Here is a 24,371-nt window from a genome sequence, read left to right on the forward strand (position 1 = left end):
ATCATTTTAATGCAGGAGGCAGAGGTTGCAGTGAGCTGAGATTGGGCCATTGCATTCCAGCCTGGGTGACAGAGCAAAACTCTGTCTCAAAACAAAAGCTAGGAATTACAGAGAAGAATTCATATAGACACCGATATGGTTTGGGTCTGTGTCCTTGACCAAATCTCACGTTCAACTGTAATCCTCAATGCCGGAGGTGGGGCCTGGTGGGAGGCAACTGGATTGTGGGGGCGGTTTCTCATGGGTAAGCACCATTCCCCTGGTGCTGTTGTCAGGATAGTGAGTTCTCGTGAGATATGGTTGTTTAAAGGGGTGTGGCACCTCCTCGCTTGCTCTCTGGTGCTCCTGCTCCCACTGTGTGAGCCACCTCACTCCCCCTTCGCCTTCTGCCATGATTGGAAGCTCCCTGAGGCCTCCCCAGCAGCAGAAGCTGCTATGCTTCCTATATAGCTTGCAGAAACCTGAGCCAATTAAACCTCTCTTCTTTATAAATTACCCAGTCTAAGGTATTTATTCATAGCAGTGCGAGAACGAACTAATACACACACTTTTTTTTTTTTTTCCTTTTCCAAAATGTCAGAGATCCTGGGCAAGTAGATTTTTGTTTGTTTGTTTGTTTGTTTGTTTGAAAAGAAGTCTCACTCTGTCACACAGGCTGGAGTGCAGTGGCGCAATCTCAGCTCACTGCAACCTCCACCTCCCAGGCTCATGCGATTCTCCTCCTCAGCCTCCCAAGTAGCTAGGACTGCAGACATGTGCCACCATGCCTGGCTAATTTTTGTATTTTATCTTGTCCAGGCTGGTCTCGAACTCCTGGCCTCAAGTGATCCATCCACCTCGGCCTCCCAAAGTGCTGGGATTACAGGTGTGAGCCACCACGCCCAGCCAAATTCTGGGCAAGCAGATGTTATTATTCTGAAAAAACACTGATGACTGCTCTGTAAGTAGGTATTGTTACCATGAAAGCTCCCCGTTTTCACTCATTAATGAGTAAGCCCCGATGGCTGGTTGGGTGAGGATGCCACGGCTTGCTATGACTATGATGTCTTTACTCCTATAAGAACCATGTCAAAATATCCAGAAAAAGGAAGGCTGATCATGTAAGGGCATAATCTTGCTTTTCATTATAATAAGCATGTTTCATAAGCACAGTACTGCTCATCATTAAGTAAATATAAATTAAAACAACTTAAGAAAGGGTTTCCCTCCCTTTTTCACCAGGGGCAAGATGAGATGACTCCATGTGTCTGGCACGCCAGGGTCAAGGAGAGGGCATGTGTGAGCCTGGCCAGCCCAGACCCTCCAGCAGTCCTCGAAGGAGCCTGCTGGGAGGTTCTGATAAGAGAACTCAGTGCACACCTGCCCCAGCAGCAGCCTGAGTACTCAGTGACGGGACTGCAGGGAGGAAGGAAGGTGGAGACATTTCAGTCCAGAGAGAAGGAAAACAGGAAGACTCGGAAACTCTTCATGGAATGCTCTTTAAAAGTTGCTTTAGGCTGGGCGTGGTGGCTCACGCCTGTAATCCCAGCACTTTGGGAGGTTGAGGCGGGTGGATCACTTGAGGTCAGGAGTTTCAGACCAGCGTGGCCAACATGGTGAAACTCCGTCTCTACTAAAAATACAAAATTAGCCGGTCTTGGTGGCACACGCCTGTAATCCCAGTTACTCAGGAGGCTGAGGCAGGAGAATCACTTGAACCCTGGGAGGCAAAGGTTGCAGTGAACCAAGATCACGCCACTGCACTCCAGCCTGGTCAACAGATTAAGACTCTGTCTCAAAAAAAAAAAAAAAAAAAAAAAAAGTTGCCTTAGCTCAGCAAAAAATCAAAATCCTAACAAAAGGGAAACACAGAACATCACGGTATATATTTTCAACAGCACTGAAGCTAACAGGCCATGTACTGTGTCAACATGCAAACACCTGTCTATAAAAACACTAATCAAGAGAACTCAGCAGAAGCCTAGCACACACAGTTTTCAACTCTGCAGAATGCACATGCAGACACCGGAGGACATGAGGGCAGAACCTGCAGGGTCACCACAGGGTCTTAGTAATACAGTCTGTTCCTTTAAGTTGCCTAAGTTTATACTTGTTTGAAGTATTTGCACATTTTGCCATTCTGAGTAGTTTTTTTTTTTTTTTTAATGAGAAAATTGTTGCAATTTATTTTTGTTTCAGTCAAGTGACCTTAAAGGTTGAGGGGATAAAAAAGGACCCCAGGAGATTTTAACACTCACTCCCTGGGAGTGCAGTCCTGGGGACCACTCTCTGAGCTGTCAGAGTCGCTGGAGAGGTGTCTACCACTGACCCCTCACTAGGGTGCTTGCTTTTGTAATTATCTTTTGATGATACAAAAAACATATTTCTTGAGTGCTCATCATGTACTGGACACATTCCTAAGCACTTTGGAATTTATCCTTTTGAAGGAGGGACTATTATTACCCATTTTCCAAGTGAGGAAATTGAGCCACAGAAGAAGCTATGCAATTTGCCCAAGGTCACAGATCTGGTAAGTGAACTCACAGTGAGTTATAACTCCAGAGTTGGAACACAAACCTTTACATACTGCCCCATACCTACTAACAGCACACAAGCATATAAGATAGTTTAAAATAGTTTTCTAGAAGTTTTTCCATGAAATAAGTACAGGAATTTGATATCCAAAATACACGGAAAATGTCCCTTCCAGCTCTAAATCAACCTGAAAAGTCCTAGTGTCATGTAAGAATTTATATTAGTAAACTGAATTATAAGGAAAGAGTATTAATTTGCTTCCTCCCCAGAACAAAAAAGCAATACTTCAACCAAACATTCCACGTCCCGATCCATTCTATCCATCTGTTATAAAACTGAGACACTTTCTCTTCCCCAGAACCTGGGTGTAACCTTTCTAGTTTCATGTTGACTATAAAGAAATAAAAGAATAGGCCAGGCGCGGTGTCTCACGCCTGTAATCCCAGCACTTTGGGAGACCGAGGCGGGCAGATTACCTGAGGTCTGAAGTTCCAGACCAGCCTGGCCAACATGGTGAAACCCTGTCTCTACTAAAAATACAAAAATTAGCTGGGCATGGTGGCACGCGCCTGTAGTGCCAGCTACCCGGGAGGCTGAGGCAGGAGAATTGCCTGAACCTGGGAACCCAGGAGGTGGCGGCTGCAGTAAGCCGAGATCATGCCATTTGCACTCCTGCCTGGGTGCCAAGAGCAAAACTCCATCTCAAAAAAAAAAAAAAAAAAGAATAAAATAACACAGCCTATAAAATCTATGTTGAAAAATCCTAAGAACAGTCTACCCCTTTTCTCATGATTATTCCAACTTTCATATCTGAAATTCCAGCCATGCAATTAGGAGCCTAGAGGCATAGCACACAACACTGATGCTCTTCTACGCCCTCTACACGTATCCTAAAGTGCACAGAATCTGACAAAGGTCTGAATATTTGGGGCTTCTATTTCTAAAGAATGAGCCTGCTGTGAAGGTCAGTGTCAATACCAACAATTCAAAGGCCCTAAAAGAGGATTCAGAATTGCCCATCCCCCTAAATGTAGATAAAACACAGTAGTCTGAGGAGCCCACTGATGGGAAAATTACCATATTTTGCTATTGCAACTACTTGAAGTCCATGCCAAACAAACTAAAATAAAATGTTACAATCCTGGGCTGATGCAAAGTTTCCCCTGAGTCAAACGAAAAAGACTTTGCATGGAACCGTTTCTAAGTCTGACACACATGGAGTTCAAGGTCTGAAGAGACCTGAAAAGTTTCCAACATGGTGGTGACTAGGGACCCTGGAGCAGACAAGAGCCCAGGGCGTCAGGCCACATAGCCTGTTCCATATAGCACACCTGTTCCTGGTGGTCGGAAATGAATTCCCTGCGAACATCCAGTGTAAAAATCACCCAGAAACAGGAACCAGTACGGGAAAGTAACCTGGGAAGGAGTGTGGGGAGCCAGGAAGCAGAGAAACCAGCCACACACCTGCCTTTCACTGACGTCTGTGCTCAGAGCTGTTTGCCTAAAGTGTATCTGTTATTTGAATGATTCTAGTAAATGACTGTTTCAAAAGTCCCCTATTTTAAATCACAGAATTTTAGAGCTCTATGGCACCTTAAATTCCCTTGTCCATTATCTTAACTAACTTGGGGAAACTATTCTCACTTGACTATGGAGAAAATGAAGCACAGACATCTGGATCCCAAAGTCATTTCAAGAAACAAAGCTAGTGTCTGTGCCATGGCATGACTGGGCAAGGGCCTTGTGCCCGCCACCGTCTTTTTTTTTTTTTTTTTTCCTATGAGAATGCTTTATTAGGCATAAAAATGCCATTAAAATGCTTTAAAATGCAATAGGAGGAGATGTGAGACACAAAGAACAAGTACATAGTGACACATGGCTATCAGAACACTCAAAGAATCCACACCACTTCCACCCTTTACCCAGAAAAGGAAGGATCTAGGCCACCTCCTCCTCATGCATGCCCCACTTTACAGGAAGTGTCCGCATCTCCCCTCCTAGACAGGTCCTGGAGCTCCTCCCATTGGACCTTCTGGGGCCATCGGTGGCTAAAAATCAGGTTTCTGTTCCTTGAGGGAGGAAACAGAGGAAGCACAGATTGGCATGGTAGATAGAGGTGCAGACAGAAATCCAGTCTGGAATATATTGAGTTTACTGTAGCTACATGGCATGGGAGTGGAATCCTGAAGTGCAGATGTGGGCATGAGGGTCTGAAAAAACGTCACATGCAAAGCTCCTAGGAGTCTTCTTTTTTCCCACCTCTTCACATAACAGAGCCAGAAAAAAATATAGTATTTCACCAAATTTGAGATGCCACTAATTCTAAGACAGATGACGACGAAAGACTGCTGTCAAAATGTGACCCAGTGCTAAGATGGCATCAGTTTTTAATGTACCCCCAAATCAAACATATTATCATGTAAAGAAAAAAAAAGGTTTATCTTAGAATAGATGAAATATAGTAAACTTTTTATTGGTAGGTCTTTAGATGGCAGTGAAGACAGGACTGACTTTTTAACTTGTTATTCTGAAAAAATTTCAAACGTATAGAAAATTTAAAAGAATAGGCTGGGCTCGATGGCTCACACCTGTAATCCCAGCACTTTGGGAGGCCGAGGCGGGCGGATCACGAGGTCAGGAGATCGAGACCATCCTGGATAACACGGTGAAACCCTGTCTCTACTAAAAATACAAAAATTAGCCGGGTGTGGTGGCGGGTGCCTGTAGTCCTAGCTACTCCTGACACTGAGGCAGGAGAATGGCATGAACCCAGGAGGCAGAGCTTGCTGTGAGCCGAGATCGCGCCACTGCACTCCAGCCTGGGCGACACAGCGAGACTCCATTTCAAAAAAAAAAAAAAAAAAAAAAAGAAAGAAAGAAAGAATAGGCCCGGCATGGTGGCTCACGCCTGTAATCCCAGCACTTTGGGAGGCCGAGGCGGGTGGATCATGAGGTCAGGAATTCGAGACCAGCTTGGACAACATGGTGAAACCCCGTCTCTACTAAAAAATAAAAAATTAGCCGGGTGTGGTGGTGTGCACCTGTAATCCCAGTTACTCGAGAGCCTGAGGCAGGAGAATCGTTGGAACCCAGGAGGCAAAGGTTGCAGTGAGCTGAGATTGCACCATCCAGCCTGGGTGACAGAGCAAGAGTCCGTGTCAAAAAAAAAAAAAAAAAAATTGTTAGAATAGTACAAAAAATTATCTAATACTCCCTCACCCGCTGGCTTCAACACCTGTTTCCACTTTCCCCCTTTATCATGACCATTTTGTCATTTTCTCTCTCTCACTTCCTCCCTCCCTCCATATCATCTATCTACCCCCGCTCCTCTCCTTCTCCATTTGAAACTGGGTATCAGACTTTGTGTCCCTGTGTCCCTAAATAGTTCAAAATGTATTCACTAAGCTCAAGGAGACAGTCACGGTACAACAAACGAGGGAAATTTGACATTTATACAATCCACCATTCAGATTCAAATTCTGTCCATGGTGCCAACAATGTCCTTTACAGCTGTCTTTTTCACCCCAGTCCAGGTTCCAATTCAGAGTCAAGCACTGTACACAGTTTTCCTGTTCCTTTAAACCAGACCATTTTCTCAGTCTCTGTGTTTCCTAACTTTGAAATTTTTGGAGTACACACAGGCAGGGCTTTTTGTAGACTGTCCCACAGAGTCTGTCTGGTGTCTCCACAATTAGATTCAGGGGTGGCAGGAACACCTGGGTCAGGTGTGTCCTTGGCACATCTCATGGGGGCACGCATGTCTCATTACTGGTGACAGTAACTGCAGTTGCTTGGTTAGCATGGTGACTCCAGCAGGGTAGTCACCTTTACGTGAGTTTGAATTATGAGAAGTTTATTCATTTTTATTTCACTTCACTTTTTTGGGACAAGATCTTGCTCTGTTACCCAGGTTGGAATGCAGTGGTGCATCTCCACTCACTACAGCCTCCACTTCCCGTGCTCAAGTGATCCTCCTACCTCAGCTTCTCAAGTAGCTTGGACCACAGCCACAGGCACATGCCTTTGCACCTAGCTAATTTTTCCTTTTTTTTTTTTTTTTTTTTTTGTAGAGATGGGGTTTCAGTACATTGCCCAGGTTGGTCTTGAACTCCTGAGCTCAAGGGATCCTCTCACCTCAGACTCCCAAAGTTCTGGGATGACAGGCATGAGCCACCGTGCCCAGCCTGAGAATTTTAAGTGGTAAAAATCTACAATTCTAAGAGTCTTACTTTATGTGCACAGTTGTAAATAATAAAAACTCAATAAGAATTTAAAATGTATCAAGAATTGCTTAGTTTTAAAGCTGTGCAACAGTGTACACTATCAACTACAGTTTAAAACTTTTGCCACAGAGCAAGGCCTGGCTGGTCTTGAACTATGCAGGCTGTGGACTGTGTCCACTTCGGACCCGCCCCTGCAAACGTCCTGCTTGACACAGTTTCCTGAGGAACCCTACTAGAAATCAGTACAGGTCATTAATGTAGATTCTGGGGTTCCGAAATTGGGCATCCACGTTTCTGTCCCTAACCAGAGTCGGGGAAAATCTCCGCCTGTCACTTACTTTCATTTGGGGCCTTGGAGAGCAGTGACACCGTCACCTGAAGCAGGAAGCTAACTGGCTGGGCTGCAGCCCACCCTCCGGAGTCCCTGCTGGTCATCGCAGGACTATGGGTACTCAGTTTTACTCACCGGTCCACATGGAGATATGCGTTCCCAAGTCTGTTCAAGGCCCTGCCCCCTCTCCTGTGTTGGAGATCTGTCACGCTACCTACTTCTGCCTGCCTGGTTTTGTCCTCATCCCAAGCGCAGCTGAAGCCCCAAGGCCACGTGGCTGGACAGTCCAGCACATCCTTCCTCAGGTCACCTGAGTACAGGACAGGCAGAGGCCTTCCAGATACAAGGAGCTCACCCTGCGGTTGGGACAACCTGCTCAAAATCTGCACCGAGCAGACTCTCCCTGTTGATTTTTAAATAATTAATAAGCTGTTTACTACATTCCTCTGCCCTTGAAATGAAAACTCCAAGTCAGTGAATATTACACTATATTGACTGACGCTGGTTCTCATGTTTAGGGTCTGACACCACCTGTGACTCTAAAGGGAACCTGGAGGCCCTCAGTGTGAATGGAGCTCCTGTGAGGTCCATCCTGGCAGGGGAAGCCCACCACCCCTCTTTGTGTGGGGCCAGCAGAAGATCAGGCCTTGTTATTTCCCAGTCCCAGGAACAGACTCATTTTTCTGAAATATTTTCTTTTCCTTTTTTTTTTTTTTCTTTTTGAGACGAAGTTTCACTCTTGTTGCCCAGGCTGGAATGCAATGGCGCAATCTCAGCTCACCGCAACCTCTGCCTCCCGGGTTCAAGAGATTCTCCTGCCTCAGCCTACCGAGTAGCTGGGATTACAGGCATGTACCACCACACCTGGCTAATTTTGTATTTTTAGTAGACATGGGGTTTCTCTGTGTTGGTCAGGCTGGTCTCGAACTCCCAACCTCAGGTGACCTGCCTGCCTCGGCCTGCCAAAGTGCTGGGATTACACGTGTGATTTTTTTTTTTTTTTTTTTTTTTGAGACGGAATGTCACTCTGTCACCAGGCTGGAGTGCAGTGGTGAAATCTTGGCTCACTGCTACCTCTGCCTCCCAGGATCCAGCGATTCTCCCACGTCAGTCTCTGGAGTAGCTGGGATTATAGGCGTGCCTATAATCTTTTTCTATTTTTGGTAGAGATAATTTTTTTATCTCTACCTGGCTAATTTTTCTATTTTTGGTAGAGACGGGGTTTCACCATGTTGATCAGGCTGGTCTCAAATTCCTGACCTCAAGTGATCTGCCCGCCTCAGTCTCCCAAAGTGCTGGGATTACAGGTATAAGCCACCTCACCCAGCCCAGAAATATTATTTCCATGGGCGCACACACTCACACAAAGCCCACAAAAGGCAAAGCACAATTCATTAAGTCCTCAATACTCTTGCTTAAAAATGGAATTTGATCGGCCAGGCTTGGTGGCTCACACCTGTAATGCCAGCACTTTGGGAGGCTGAGGCAGGCGGATCATGAGGTCAGGAGATCGAGACCATCTCGGCTAACACAGTGAAACCCTGTTTCTACTAAAAATACAAAAAATTAGCTGGGCAAGGTGGCGGACGCCTGTAGTCCCAACTACTCGGGAGGCTGAGGCAGGAGAATGGCGTAAACCCGGGAGGCGGAGCTTGCAGTGAGCTGAGATCCGGCCACTGCACTCCAGCCTGGGTGACAGAGTGAGACTCCATCTCAGAAAAAAAAAAGGAATTTAATCAAGCAGTAAAGCTCAAGCAAACTTAAATTAAATTAAATTAAATGGAGTCTTGCACATACCTGTAGTCCCAGCTACTTGGGAGGCTGAGGTGGGAGAATGCTTGAACCTAGGAGTTCAAGTCAAGCCAGGCAACACAGTGAAACTCTGTCTCTAAAACATAAATAAATAAAATAAAAACGGGACTTTGAGCTAACAATCCTCATACTGCTTCTCAACCAGCATGTGTAGACAGGATCACATAAGTCACAGCTTTTCTCTAGCACTGAAAACACCCCGTTTTCTTGTTAAGGTAAAGAAATGATACAGTCATAGGCAGTAAGGTATGCTGGAAACCCCATTGTGTTGGGAGGCACAGTGGGGGACATGGAATTTGCAGAGCCTGCCCAGACCCGAGCACCCTGACCTCCATGTGACCTTGAGCATGTTATTATCCTCCCTGACCCTCGCACTCTGTGCTTGAGATGGGGGCAACAGCACACCCGGCTCAGCCTCCTGCTGTGAGTACTCCGTGAAAGAATTTAACAAAACACTGAGAACAGTACCTGGCACCTACTGAATGCTCATTCAAAATTTAAAAACAAAACACCAGGAGACCTGAGCTCCATTTCTGGCAGCCACAACCAGTGCACAAGTCATGCACGGGGACTGGGCACAGGTGACACGCTACCTGTATGGTGAGGCTCACACAGCCCCCATGGACCAGGCACCCGAAAGCCTGTCCTTCCTGTCCCCACACCCCCACGGCACCCTGCCTCTGGACACAGCCCAGGGGAGGCCTCCTGGTGACTGGTTCAAACGGTCCAGGACTCCACTACCCTGGCTGGGGGCACCAGCTGTCACTCCTCCCTCTTCAGAAAGGCACAGAAGCCACAGAAGCCAAGCTCCCTCTCCTCACCGATGTGAGAGGCTGTGTGCAGAAGAGGAGCCATCTGGGTCCCCCAGGGCCACTTCAACCATGGAGCAGCCCATCCTGAGGTCTTCTGTGAACTCCCTGTGTATTTAAGCCAGACTGAGTTGGGTTTTCCTTCACTAGTGGCTAAAATATCCTAACGGATATACTCTATAAATGTAAAATTCTTTACCAAAGGCTTAAAAACTGAGAGATTTTGAAGAGTGACTGACCCTCAGGTCTCTGACCACTCTTAGAAACTCCAACAAACCAAAATCATTACTTTACTCAACAAAGTAGATGCAAAAATAAGGTTGTAAGAGGATGTGTGGGCCAGGCACAGTGGCTCAAGCCTGTAATCCCAGCACTTTGGGAGGCCGAGGCGGGCTGATCACCTGAGGTCAGGAGTTCGAGACCAGCCTAGCCAACGTGGTGAAACCCCGTCCCTACTAAAAAATACAAAAATTAGCTGGGCATGGAGGTGGACGCCTGTAATCCCAGCTATTCAGGACGCTAAGACAGGAGAATCACTTGAACCTAGCAGGCAGAGGTTGCGGTGAGCCAAGATTGCGCCATGGCACTCCAGCCTGGGTGACAGAGTGAGACTCCATCTCAAAAAAAAAAAAAAATTGTGCCAATTGCCCCTTATGAGATACAAAGTAACAATCAATGCACAAAAATTGGTATATCCTAGAGCTTCTCAAACTTGATTGCCTCAGAGGTACCTGGAGAGTTCTGCTGTTTCAGAAACTAACAAATGACTTTTACTCCAGGGAGACTATACAGCAGTCTTGGGGAAAACGGGTCACCTCGCTTGGAGGATGATGGAAAGCTCTATTATCTTTCTGAAGTCCAAGGAAAGACAATCCGGGTTCAGAGAGGGGAGTACAACCAGGCAGCGCCAGATGCATGCTTGAACCTAGGTCAAAAAAGGATGAAAATACAAGCCATGCTCCAAAAGACTCCTCTGTCCCAGAAAACTGTCCATCAGGCCGGGCACAGTGGCTCAAGCCTGTAATCCCAGCACTTTGGGAGGCCGAGACAGGAGGATCACGAGGTCAGGAGATCAAGACCATCCTGGCTAACACGGTGAAACCCTGTCCCTACTAAAAAATACAAAAAACTAGCCGGGCGAGGTGGCGGGCGCCTATAGTCCCAGCTACTTGGGAGGCTGAGGCAGGAGAATGCCGTGAACCTGGGAGGCGGAGCTTGCAGTGAGCTGAGATCTGGCCACTGCACTCCAGCCTGGGCGACAGAGCGAGATTCCATCTCAAAAAAAAAAAAAAGAGAGAAAACTGTCCATCAATTCACAAACAACAATAATCATAATCTAGGAGGCTCAAAGTTACCCCAAGGTGGGAAAAGGAAAGCCTACCTCCAAATAGCTCCAGGGAGAGTTATGACCCAAACTTTTGGTCTCCGCTTGTGAGTAACCAAATGTCTTTGCCTTAAGCCTGAATTCCTAATCTGCACTTGAAGCCAAGGACTAAGCTAAACTCAAACCTAGATTCCAGTTACAATCACCGCTGCTCAACTACCTGTGCAATAACCAAGGAATGGAACAGTAAAGTGGCCACAGCGCTGGAAATGCCTTCCAGGGCAGAGGACACTATTACCTGCAGCTAGGAAGCCACACCAGTTCAGGTGTGAGGCCAAGACACTGCTTCTGTTTTTGCTTCCTGCTTCCAAATCTGTCTTGTGCCAGGAAAGAGGAAAGCTATCTAGTAGCTACCTGCTCATGGCAAGATCCAAAAGTAGGCTTGGCGCAGTGGCTCACACCCGTAATCCCACCACTTTGGGAGGCCAAGGCAGGTGGGTCATTTGAGGTCAGGAGTTTGAGACCAGCCTGGCCAACATGGTGAAACTGTCTCTACTAAAAATACAAAAATTAGCTGGGCATGGTGTCAGGCACCTATAATCCCAGCCACTCAGGAGGCTAAGGCAGTAGAATCGCTTGAACCCGGGAGGCAGAGATTGCAGTGAGCCAAGATCATGCCACTGCACTCCAGCCCGGGCGATAGAGCGAGACTCCGTCTCAAAAAAAAAAAAAAAGACTTACAACATGCTCTTAGCAAATGGCCATATCAATTCACCCACCTCAGAGCAGTCCTATAAATCACAACATATGGGGTAAGTATGAGTTAGCAAAAAAGTTTCCATCCAAGTTAATATAAACCACTCAATTAAATTTTGCTTAAGTCCGGCCAGGCGTGGTGGCTCATGCCTGTAATCTCAGCACTTTGGGAGGCTGAAGCAGGTGGATCACGAGGTCAGGAGATGGAGACCATCCTGGCCAACATGGTGAAACCCCGTTTCTACTAAAATACAAACATTTAGCCGGGCGTGGTGGTGCACACCTGTAATCCCAGCTACTCAGAAGGCTGAGGCAGGGGAATCGCTTGAACCTGGGAGACGGAGATAGCAGTGACCCAAGATCATGGCACCTGGCGAAAGAGCGAGACTCCATCTCAAAAAAGAAAAAGAAAAAAACTTTTTGCTTAAGTCCTAGTTATTCCTCTATAAAGTGCTTTCTTTCTAATTTGATGGAGTTAAATGTTATCTGAGGCCAGGTGTGGTGGCTCATACCTGTAATGCCAGCACTTTGGTAGGCTGAGGCAGGTGGATCACTTCAGTCCAGGAGTTGGAGACCACCCTGGGCAAGACTCCTGGCTCTACATTTAAAAAAAAGAAAAAAAAAAAAAATTCTGAAGTCCAAGTTCCTCGGAGAAGGCTTGCTATTTTCTCATTCTACAAAAAAGAGTTATCCTCTAATATTTATTGCACCTGAACTTCATATTCATGCACCTGAACTAATATTTATTGCACCTGAACACATTCCACTTTTATTTGACAATACAGATCGGTTCAATCTGTCATCATTTAAACCACTAATGGATGATGTATAAGTGAAATGAAAGGGACAAGCGTGAAAGTAGACTGCTTCTCTAACACCTGAGCATTTTCCTTTTAATATAAAAGTATTCTTGCACACAGTTCATAAAACTGCTAGACTGCTGATTCAGTGTTCTGTTTAACAGATGAGTTTTAACTACTTAAAAACAAAACAAAACTGCTTTCTACAACTATCTGATCTTTGACAAACCTGACAAAAACAAGCAATGGGGAAAGGATTTCCTATTTAATAAATGGTGCTGGGAAAACTGGCTAGCCATATGCAGAAAACAGAAACTGGACCCCTTCCTTACACCTTGTGCAAAAATAAACTCAAGATGGATTAAAGACTTAAATGTAAAACCCAAAACCATAAAAAACCTAAAAGAAAACCTAGGCAATACTATTCAGGACATAGGCATGCGCAAAGACTTCATGACTAAAACACCAAAAGCAATGGCAACAAAAGCCAAAACTGACAAATGGAATCTAACCTAAGAGCTTCTCCACAACAAAAGAAACTATCTTCAGAGTTAACAGGCAACCTACAGAATGGGAGAAAACTTTTGCAATCTACCCTTCTGACAAAAGTCTAATATACAGAATCTACAAGGAACTTAAACAAATTTACAAGAAAAAAACAACCCCATCAAAAAGTGGGCAAAGGTTATGAACAGACACTTCTCAAAAGAAGACATTTACGCAGTCAACAAACATATATATAAAAAAAAAGCTCATCATCACTGGTCATTAGAGAAATGCAAATCAAAACCACAATGAGATAACATCTCACACCAATTAGAATGGTAATTATTAAAAAGTCAGGAAACAACGGATGCTGGAGAGGCTGGGGAGAAATAGGAAGGCTTTTACACTGTTGGTGGGAGTGTAAATTAGTTCAACCATTGTGGAAGACAGTGTGGCGATTCCTCAAGGATCCAGAACCAGAAATACCATTTGACCCGGCGATCCTATTACTGGGTATATACCCAAAGAACTATAAATCATTCTACTATAAAGACACATAAACGTGTATGTTTATTGCAGCACTATTTACAATAGCAAAGACCTGGAACCAACCCAAAAGGCCATCAATGATAGACTGAATAAAGAAAATGTGGTACATATACACTGTGGAATACTATGTAGCCATAAAAAAGAATGAGTTCATGTCCTTTGCAGGAACATGTATGAAGTGGGAAGCCATCATTCTCAGCAAACTAACACAAGAACAGTAAACCAAACACCGTATGCTCTCACTCATAAGTGGGAGCTGACAACGAGAACACATGGGCACAGGGAGGGGAACATCACACACCTCACACACCGGGACCTGTGGGTGGGGGGAAGGGGAGGGAGAGCATTAGGACAAATACCTAATGCATGTGGGCCTTAAAATCTAGATGCCGGGTTGATAGGTGCAGCAAAATATCATGGCACATGTATACCCATGTAACAAACCCGAACGTTCTGCACATGTATCCCAGAACTTAAAGTAAAATAAAATTTAAAAACAAAAACAAAACAAAACAAAAACTTGGCCGGGCACAATGGCTCAAGCCTGTAATCCCAGAACTTTGGGAGGCCGAGGCAGCTGGATCACCTGAAGGTCAGGAGTTCGAGACCAGCCTGACCAACATGGTGAAACCCCCATCTCCACTAAAAATACAAAACATTAGCTGGGCGTGGTAACAGGCGCCTGTAATCCCAGCTACTCGGGAGGTTGAGGCAGGAGAACTGCTTGAATCCGGGAGGCGGGGGTTACAGTGAGCCGAGATCACGCCATTGCACTCCAGCCTGGGCAACAAGAGTGAAACTTCGTTGTCAAAAACAGCAACAACAAGAACAACAACAACTCTGCTTTTAAAAGTATTTTAAGTCCGGTATGAAAAATCTGGAAGTCATAGCAAAGGCCTCTAAGAAGAAACTTACCATCACTCATGACCCCTCTTACTACTGACCTTGAAAATCACTTGCCCTTCTCCAAGGCCCCGCCAGCTTCATGGGTCTGAACCTCCTCCCTAGTTCCAGGGCTTGGCCTAAGTCTCACGGAGCAGAAAGAAACGTGGCCACCCTTCCTCACCTGAGTCCCGTGCAAACATACAGCCCTACACAGAGCTCCTAACAATGGAGCATCAGTACCCAGGCAGGATGGATTAGTATGAATGCAACGCGATCAGAAACTCCCACGTCGTGTGTGTGAGTTGTGCGCACAGGCGAGAGGAAGGGAGCGAATCTGCAAAACGAGTACAACAGATAAAACTCGCAACAGACTTCACCCTTTCAATCAACCGACCGAAGCGCCACAATGCGGGACACGCTCTGTAGGGGGCCGCAGCCACACTGGCGGGAGGAAATCCTGGGCCTCGACAGGCGCCAGGAGAAACGGCCCGCGCTGGGCAGACGGTGGGCACCGCTGCGCTCAGGACCGCGGGGAGCCCCGGCCAAGGCCGCCCGCCCCCCGCCGAGCCTCGGGGCTGTGCTGGACCCGGCCCTCGTTCCCATGGCGCCCCCGCCGCCGCCGTCGGGAAACCAGGTTTTCAAGCGTTCGGCCCAGCGGGCTCGGTATTTTAGGGCGTGACCCCCGCCCAGCCCTCGAGGGCGACCGGAAGAGCAGGCACCACTGCGGATGGGCCGAATCTGCGCCCCGCACCGAGAGGAGCACCCGAGGCCGCGCTCCCGGAGCCGGGTCCGGTGACTGAGGCGCGGGTCGCGAGGCAGGGGCGGCCCCGGACTTTTGACCCCACCCGCTGCCCGAACGGCCGGCCGGAAGCCCTGGCCCATCTCACCTGGGAGGCGCCTGGGCCAGGAGCGCGGCACCACCCCAGTCCAGCCGGCAGCTCTTTGTGTCTGGAGGCCGCGACGCAACACTCCTCCCGGCCTCGAGGCGCCGCCCCCTCGGTGTCCTGGCGCGGCGGGCGAACGGGGGGCGGGGCGGGGCGGGTCCGGGATTGCGGGGCTGGGTGGGGGCAAGGCGGCCGCAAATCTCAGAGCGGCTCGGGCCAGTTTGGAGCCTGGGGTGATCCTTGGAGCTGACCTCGGTGGTCCCTGTCGGGGCCCTGCGCGCTGCGGAGCTTGGCGGTTCGCAGCTCTGGGGGTAGCATCTTCTGTAACAAGCCCGGAGGCCGGCCAGGCAGGCCACCACTGAGGAAACCGCGATTTAAAACCTAGATGGTCACGTTTCCACCGCATATTAAATCAATACAGGTTGAGCACCCCAATCCAAGCATCTGAAATCCGAAATGCTTCAAAAGCTGAAAGTTTCTGAGCGCTGACCTGATGCTCAAAAGAAACGCACATTGGAGCATTTCTTTTTTCTTCTTTTAACTTTCTTTTCTTTTGAGAAAGGCTGTCACTTCTGTTGCCCAGGCTGGGATGCAGTGGAGCGGTCATGGCTCACTACAGCCTCGACTTTTCCGGCTATGGCGATCCTCCCGCCTCAGCGTCCCAGCCCCCAGTAGCTGGGACTGCAGGCACCTGCTACCATGTCCGCTAATTTTTGTATTTTTAGCACAGTCTCACTGTGTTGCCCAGGCTGGTCTCGAACTCCTAAGCTCAAGGGATCCACCGCCTTGGCCTCCCAAAGTGTTGAGATTGCAGGCATGAACAACCAGGCCCAGGCTCTGGCTAATTTTTGTATTTTTTGTAAGAAAGGAGGCTTCACCATGTTGCCCAGGCTCGCCTGGAATTTCTGGCCTCAAATGATCCACCTTGGCCTCCCATAGTGCTGGGATTACTGGCATGAGACACCGCGCCTGGCCTCATTGGAGCATTTCTGATTTGGGATTTTCAGATTAGGGATGTTCAATTGGTATAATGCAAATATTCCAAAATCTGAAATCCTAAATGCTGCTGGTGCCAAGCATCTCTGTTAAGGGATATTCAACCTGTATGTATTTATCGAGCACCTACTAGGGTCAGGCATCGTCCTAGGGGCTGCCAACAGGGGGGCAAAAAATCCCTGCCCCTTATAGAGTTTACACGGAAAACAATTTAAAAACGTAAATACCCGGCCAGGCATAGTGGCTCATGCCTGTAATCCCAGCACTTTGGGATGCGGATGCAGGCAGATAGATCACCTGAGGCCAGGAGTTCGAGACCAACCTGACCAACATGGAGAAACCCCGTCTCTACTAAAAATACAAAAATAGCCGGGCGTGATGGCACGTGCCTGTAATCCCAGCTACTCAGGAGACTGAGGCAGGAGAATCGCTTGAACCTGGGAGGCAGAGGTTGTAGTGAGCCGAGATCATACCACTGTACTCCAGCTTGGGCAACAGAGCGAGACTCTGTCTCAAAAAAAAAAGTAAATACAGCCAGGCACGGTGACTCACGCCTGTAATCCCAGCACTTTGGGAGGCCACTGTGGGCAGATTGCCTGAGGACAGGAGTTCAAGACCAGCCTGGCCAACATGGTGAAACCCAGTGTCTACTGAAATACAAAAAAATTAGCCAGTTGTGGTTAACACGCGCCTGTAGTCCCAGCTACTCAGGAGGCTGAGGCACAAGAATTGCATGAACCCAGGAGTCAGAGGTTGCAGTGAGCTGAGATCTTGCTACTAGACTCCAGCTTGGGTGACAGATCAAGACTCTGTCTCCAAAAAATAAAAACATAAATATACAAAAATGTCGGCCGGGCGCGGTGGCTCACGCCTGTAATCCCAGCACTTTGGGAGGCCGAGGCGGGCGGATCACAAGGTCAGGAGATCGAGACCACGGTGAAACCCCGTCTCTACTAAAAATACAAAAAATTAGCCGGGCGCGGTTGTGGGCGCCTGTAGTCCCACCTACTCGGGAGGCTGAGGCAGGAGAATGGCGTGAACCTGGGAGGCGGAGCTTGCAGTGAGCCGAGATCGCGCCACTGCACTCCAGCCTGGGCGACAGAGCGAGACTCTGTCTCAAAAAAAAAAAAAAAAAAAAAAAAAAAAAAAAAGTCAGAGAGTTATAAATATATCAGAATTACAAAATGAGCTCTACACTCTAGTACAGTACACTCTAGCATGAGAAAGGTGCATATATTTTGTAGGAACTCCACTTTAGAGGATGTGAGGATCAGAGGCAAAATTACTGGGGTGAGAAGGAACCAGGATGAAAGACAGGCTCTGAAGGCAAGCACAGGGAGGCACTCACAGTGTCTTCTAGACTGGGAGGTTTCTCTGACCTGCTGAGTGTGCCCGGATACCTTTTGCTATGCCTATGACCTGTCCCAACCAGTGTAGGGTACAATGGCAGGGCACACCGTGCAAAGGTGGTCCCCGTGGGATGCGCAGCCAAGACCCTGATGACTCCAGTTTATAACCCTGGATTCCCAGGGGTGCTCAGAGCCATGGGGGTTGCCATTGTGAAAAATGTCTTCTCTTCAGTGCTCCTGATGCTCTGCATGGGCTCCCACTCACTGGCTGGAGAATGAATTTGGTGTCAGAAGATATGGATAGTGCCACTTACTAGCTGTTTGACTGTGGATCACCCAGTCATGTAACATCTGTAATCTCAGTTTCATTTCCAAAATAGAAATGTAAAAATTACCCATTGCACAGGAGTGTACTGAATTTATTTGTTATTTTATTTCTTGAGACAGGATCTCAGTCTGTTACCCAGGCTGGAGTGTGGTGGTGTGATCACAGCTCACTGCAGCTTTGATCTCCTGGGCTTAAGTGATTTTCCCACCTCAGCCTCCCAAGCAGCTGCACTACAGGTGCACCCCCACACCTGGCTAGCTTACTAATTTTTTGTAGAGATGGGGTGTATGTTGCCCAGGCTGGTCTTGAACTCCTGGGTTCAAATGATCCTCCCACCTTGGCCTCCCAAAGTACTGAGATTGCAGGCATGAGGCACCATGCCCGGTAGAGCATACCGAATTTAAATGACTAGGAGTTCTCCACTTTGACTACTTAAAAATTAAAAACACCAGTGCCTGCATCCTACCTCCAGACATTCCAATTTTATTGTTGTGTAGGGAAAACTCTCTACTCCCACACCGCACCGACAGTCAACACAGAAGACCTATGACTAAGTGTGTGGGGGGGTTTTCTCCACGCACCAACCAGCAGACACCAGCTGGGCATCCTCTAATTCAATTCTGTCACTACCTGGAGGGAGCGTCAGATCCCACAGGGTAAGGACTCAGTCCCCAAGACTCCTCACACACACCAGTCGCAAGTCCGGGCCTCCACAGAACTTCTGACAGATCCACTTCAAGTTGAGGTTCCCATGACCCTCTGACCCCCTGTTTGGTTTCGATTAATTTCCTGGAGTGGCTCACAGAACTCAGAGAAATGCTTATGTTCACTGGTTTATTTTTTTTATTTGTTTTTGAGACGGATTGTTGCTCTGTCGCCCAGGCTGCAGTGCAGTGGTGTGATCTCAGCTCACTGCAACCTCCGCCTACCACGTTCAAGTGATTGTTGTGCCTCAGCCTCCCAAGAAGCTGGCACTACAGGCATGCACCACCACACCTGGCTAGGTTTTATATTTTTAGTAGAAACAGGGTTTCGTCATGTTGGCCAAGCTGGTCTCGAGCTCCTGACCTCAGGTGATCTGCCTGCCTCGGCCTCCCAAAGTGCTGGGATTACAGGCGTGAGCCACCATGCCTGGCCCGCTAGTTTATTATAATGGATATTGTAAAGGACACAGGTGAAGAGATGTATAGGGCAAGGTTTGGAGGAAGGGGGAGAGCTTCCATACCTCCCTGGGTGCCACCATCCAGGAACCTCCACTGTTCAGCTACCCAGAAGTTCACTGAACCCTGTCCTCTTGGGGTTTCATAGAAGCTTCGTGACATCAGCATTCCTTCTCCCAGGGAGTAGGGTAAGACCCTCTCATGGGAGAGTCTTAAGACCCGCAATTGATGGCAGGGCATGTTGGCTCACTCCTGTAATCCCAGCACTTTCGGAGGCCGAGGTGGGCGGATCACAAGGTCAGGAGATCGAGACCATCCTGGCCAACATGGTGAAACCCCATATTTACTAAAAATACAAAAATTAGCCGGGCGTGGTGGCACATGCTTATAGTCCCAGCTACTTGGGAGACTGAGGCAGGAGAATCGCTTGAACCCGCGAGGCGGAGAGGTTACAGTGAGCCAAGGTCACACCACTGCACTCCAGCCTGGGCAACAGAGTGAGACTCCATCTAAAAATTAAAAAAAAAGACCCACAATCAGAAAGCCAGGAGAAGGTCAGGGGCCTACCCCTGAGGCCCAACACAACATTATAACAAAGGACTATAACAAAGGACAAGGGCTATGGGAGTCATGTGCCAGTAACTGTGGATGAAAATCAATGGATATCCTAACACCACAATTGTTCAGGAAAGAACCTTTGAATCAATCTTGACTCTCTCTCTTATACCCTACAGTGACATCATCACATCCTGATCGCTCTTTTTAAAAACTTTTTCTTGGCCAGGCGCAGGAGAGGCCGAGGTGGGGGTGAGTCACCTGAGGTCAGGAGTTCATGACCAGCCTGACTAACATGGTGAAACCCCATCTTTACTAAATACAAAAGGAAAACAGCCGGGCGTGGTGGTGCATGCCTGTAATCTGAGCTACTTAGGAGGCTGAGACAGGAGAATCGCTTGTACCTGGGAGGCAGAGGTTGCAGTGAGCAGAGATAGCGCCATTGCACTCAAGCCTGGGCAACAAGAGTGAAACTCTGTCTCACAAAAAAAGAAACAACAACAACAAAAAAACTTTTTCTTTTGAATTAATGTTATCTTTACATAAAACTTGGAAACGTAGAAAAGAGAGGTTCCATATACTTCTCACTCAGGTCCTGTAAATATCAGCATCTTACATAGCCATGTTTTTTTTTTTTTTTTAAGTAAAAACAAATACTTTTAAATAAAGTATACTTTATTAAGTATAACGAAGACAAGAAAAGTGCACATATCATAAGTGTACAGTTTGATAAATTTTCACACCGATGTCACCAGCAAAAGAACATTACCAGTGCCCCTGAAACCCTTCTTCCCTCCCATTCCAACACTACTGCCCCAAAGGGATTATCTTTTTTTTTTTTTTTTTTTTTTTTTTTTTTTTTTTTTGAGAGGGAGTCTCGCGCTGTCGCCCAGGCTGGAGTGCAGTGGCTATCTTTTCATTTTAATGGAATATTTAGATATATTTCTTTCAATGCCTAGAACTAATCATTATCTATATTAATCTTCAAAACTGGACAAAGGGCAGAATGCTTTTAATTCTCTATCTCTTCTTCATCTCCCATAAAATACTATCGGAGAATTCAATTCTCTATTGTTACTACTTTTAAGAACAGCTTATTTAGATTAACCACTTTCCTGGCTCATCTGCTTCCTATATCTCCTGTCTTTTTGTAGGGGTCTATAGCCATGTTTGATATTCTTTTCAGTTGTCCTCTTTCTCATCCCCCTTTCTATAGTTTGGAAATTTTCTACCTCATAATCTAAACCTTGCTTACCACGAGAGGATTTGGAAGTAGCAGAGATTTGTTTTCCCTGGCTGCCTTGAGCTGGCAGCTGCTTCTGGTCTCCAGAGGCAACAGGGGTGGTTGTTCTAGTGGGAGTAGCCACTCAATATGTTTCTGAAATATTTCCATGGTTATGTGTTCAGAACCTGCATCTATAGTCCATTTTACTGCTGTAGAAAATTTCCATTGTATAAATGTTACTGGGGGGTTCCTGCTCACAGAGCTCCCAGGATGGTGGCGGGCCCCTTCCAAGATGGTGGCAAGCCTCGTGTTCTCTGACCTGGGATTCTTGGCCTCACGGATTCCAACGAATGGAACCTTGGGCCATGGGTGAGTGTTATAGCTCTATTAGAAGCCGTGGGTCATGGAAGAGAACAGTGGAACCCAGTGACTAGTGTTGAGCTCGATTAGGATGAACCCAGGCACTTAGCCATGCAGGAACAATGGCAAGCCTTTAGCCCAATCGGGAGCGGCAATGGGCGCCTTGCTGGATCAGGAGCACAGCAGACACCCTGCTGGATCCGGAAGGATGGAAGTCAGCCGCAGGTCTGGCGGCAAACAGCAGTGGTGGACCCTGAGGGAAAGCTCAGCTCCAGCGGTAACAAACACGGACCAGAGGAGTGCAGTTGCAAGATTCAATAGAGTGAAAACAGAGCTCCCATACAAAGGGAGGGGACCCAAAGGGGGTTGCCCAGCCATGTTTTTTTATAATGGTGTAGTTATCGAAACCAGGAATTTAACATCAGTACATTACTATTAACTAAAGACTTTATTCAGGTTTTACCAGTTTTCCCACTAATGTCCCTCCCCTTTTCTTGTCAGTGCCGGATCCTTCCAGCATCCCATCACGGCCATTCCAACCCACTTACTCCCACCTTTAGTCCGTGTAATAGTCTCCTGGGCCTCCTCTTGCTTCTACTTTTGCCTCTCAACTTTCCATTTAAGCATTGCTGTTTTTAATTACCGACTCCTCTTGTAATAATCCAGCTTTCATCTTCAGTTTCTTTCCTCAGGTCCGCAGCTTTCCTTTCATCCCACGCTGTTGTTTTGTCTGTTCTGGAGCTCCTGTTCACGAACTATATTATATTCTTAAGATATTGTAGGCTGGGTACGGTGGCTCACGCCTATAATCCCAGCACTTTAGGAGGCTGAGGCTGGAGGATCGCTTGAGCCCAAGAGTCTGAGGCTACAGTGAGCTATGATTGTGCCACTACCCTCCAGCCTGGGCGACAGAACAAGACCCTGTCTCAAAAAAAGGAAAAAAAAAAAAAAAAAAGAATGCTCTGTCTTTGTTGATTGTGGTATCTGATCTTAACTAGATAGGCTGAAGGCACATGGTTCTCTCCAGAAACCACTATTGGTACCACTGCAAAAACAAGCCAGCAAAAAGACAGTGTAGAGAGGTTGGCTTGCTTCCCTCTCTTCCTAACTGCATGTTGAAAAATAAGCCTTTATTGATCTTAAACATCTGTCAGATGAGTCATACATTGGGTTATTTTTTATATACATGTATACACAAAATATTTCAAATTGAAAGCAGCATCTTAATGGATTCAAAACTATTACAAGCTGTTGTCTAAGACTGATGTGAAAATTTATAACTATAAAAGCAAATGCACATGTTGATATTTAAAATTCATAATTAAGAAAAAAAAGAATACTCTGTCTCTTATTTTATTTTAAGCCTTACAGTAATAAATGCCTTTTCCTCAGGTGGTTTAAAGCAGGTTTCCAAGGAGGCCCATCTTGCTCCTTGCCTGCTGCTGTCCTGGGGGAACTGCACAGTTCTAACTGCCTGTAAAACTCAGCCTCCTTCCCGAATGTGAGAACCAGCACTGTTCACTTTTGAGATGTGGGGCATTGTTCTAAACCCTTCAGAAGGTCTTAGAGGCCGGAGAGAAGTGGGAGCTGTGTGGCTGGGGCCAGACACATCAGATAATGAAGACAGAGAAGGCAATGGCAGGTTAAGATGCCTGCAGGAAACTCAGCTGGAAAAACAGGCAGGAAGGGACCAGAGCTAGTGGGAAAAGTGGCCCATGGAGCAGATACAGCTGACATGTAAAAGGAAGTAGTAGAATTTAGCTACAACTAAACGGTGAAGTAAGAGGCAAAGAGAAATGAACATTAGAAATGCTTCCCGCCGGGCGCGGTGGCTCATACCTGTAATCCCAGTACTTTGGGAGGTCAAGGTAGGTGTATCACCTGAGGTCGGGATTTCGAGAACAGCCTGACCAACATGGAGAAACCCCGTCTCTACTAAAAATACAAAACTAGTTGGGCATGGTGGTGTATGCCTGTAATCCCAGCTACTCGGGAAGCAGGAGAATCGCTTGAACCTGGGACGTGGAGGTTGTGGTGAGCCGGGATTGTGTCACTGCACTCTAGCCTGGGCAACAAGAGTGAAACTCCATTGCAAGAAAAAAAAAAAGAAAGAAATGCCTCCCAAGGGCTGGGCACAGTGGCACATGCCTGTAATTCCAGCACTTTGGGAGCCTGAGGTGGGCAAATCACTTGAAGCCAGGAGTTTGAGTCCAGCCTGTGTAACATGGCAAAACCCTGTTTCTACGAAAAATACAAAAATTAGCTGGGCATGGTGGCGACCAACTGTAGTCCCAACTACTTGGGAGGCTGAGGAGGGAGGATCACATGAGCGTGGGAAGTCCAGGCTTCAGTGAGCTGAGATTGCACCACTGCACTCCCAGCCTGGGCAACAGGAGTGCTGTGCCTTACCAGGTTAGAGCCTTGCTGCCTCCCCAATGTTTCTCCTCTAGTCTCTCTATCTGCTGTGATAAAATGAGCTTCATCTTCCTGAAAACCTGCTTTGATCACTCCTCCTTTCTCCAAGGCCTTTGGTGACTCCACACTAATTAGACAGAGAAATCCAGATTCACAAACCCTCATCCAGCCTCCTTCACAGAAATCCCAGACCCTGTTTCCAACTTCTCTCATCACATCCCATGAGCCCTGCCTCCAGGAAAACCAGTACTTGCTGACTCTGGGGAGTGCCCCCGGCACTCTTGCCTTGTGTTTTAAGCACACCATGCCTCCTTTCCATCAACCTGAATCTGTCCATTCATCAGGTTGTGCTCAAATCTGTCTTTTTCTGAGAAGACCTCCAAAGCAACTGCAGTCCTCCACCCCATCCATTGAATAAGGAGTCCTGTTCTGCCTTGGACCATTCATTCTGGTGTCCTGATCTGTTAAGTCCTATGACACTAAGGTTCCACTGGTAGGTCCTACTTGTTTGAGTCCCAACAAGATTGTAAACTGCCACAGTCAGGAATGATGAGTTTTCTATCTTTACATCCCCAACAACACCTAGTATTATAGAAAGCCTGATAAACAG

General features: G+C 47.1%; 1 protein-coding gene across 4 annotated transcripts in view; it reads right to left on the bottom strand.

The window, feature by feature from the left end:
• LOC105486721 (ninein like) overlaps positions 1-24,371 on the bottom strand; it is a 175,883-nt gene that overhangs the window by 122,157 nt on the left and 29,355 nt on the right. The window contains exons 1-3 of one of the 4 annotated variants that reach the window (XM_071079761.1): positions 14,549-14,682; positions 12,282-12,367; positions 8,866-8,956 (exon numbers count right to left, since the gene is read on the bottom strand). The exons of 1 other annotated variant lie outside the window; for it this stretch is intronic. The gene's annotated coding sequence lies outside the window, so the exon portion shown is untranslated. Of the gene's footprint in view, positions 1-8,865; positions 8,957-12,281; positions 12,368-14,548; positions 14,683-15,376; positions 15,493-24,371 lie in introns of those variants that run through there. 2 more of the 4 variants (XM_071079763.1, XM_071079760.1) reach the window with 2 other exon arrangements.

Source organism: Macaca nemestrina, chromosome 15, assembly GCF_043159975.1.
Source record: "Macaca nemestrina isolate mMacNem1 chromosome 15, mMacNem.hap1, whole genome shotgun sequence".
Taxonomy (NCBI): domain Eukaryota; kingdom Metazoa; phylum Chordata; class Mammalia; order Primates; family Cercopithecidae; genus Macaca; species Macaca nemestrina.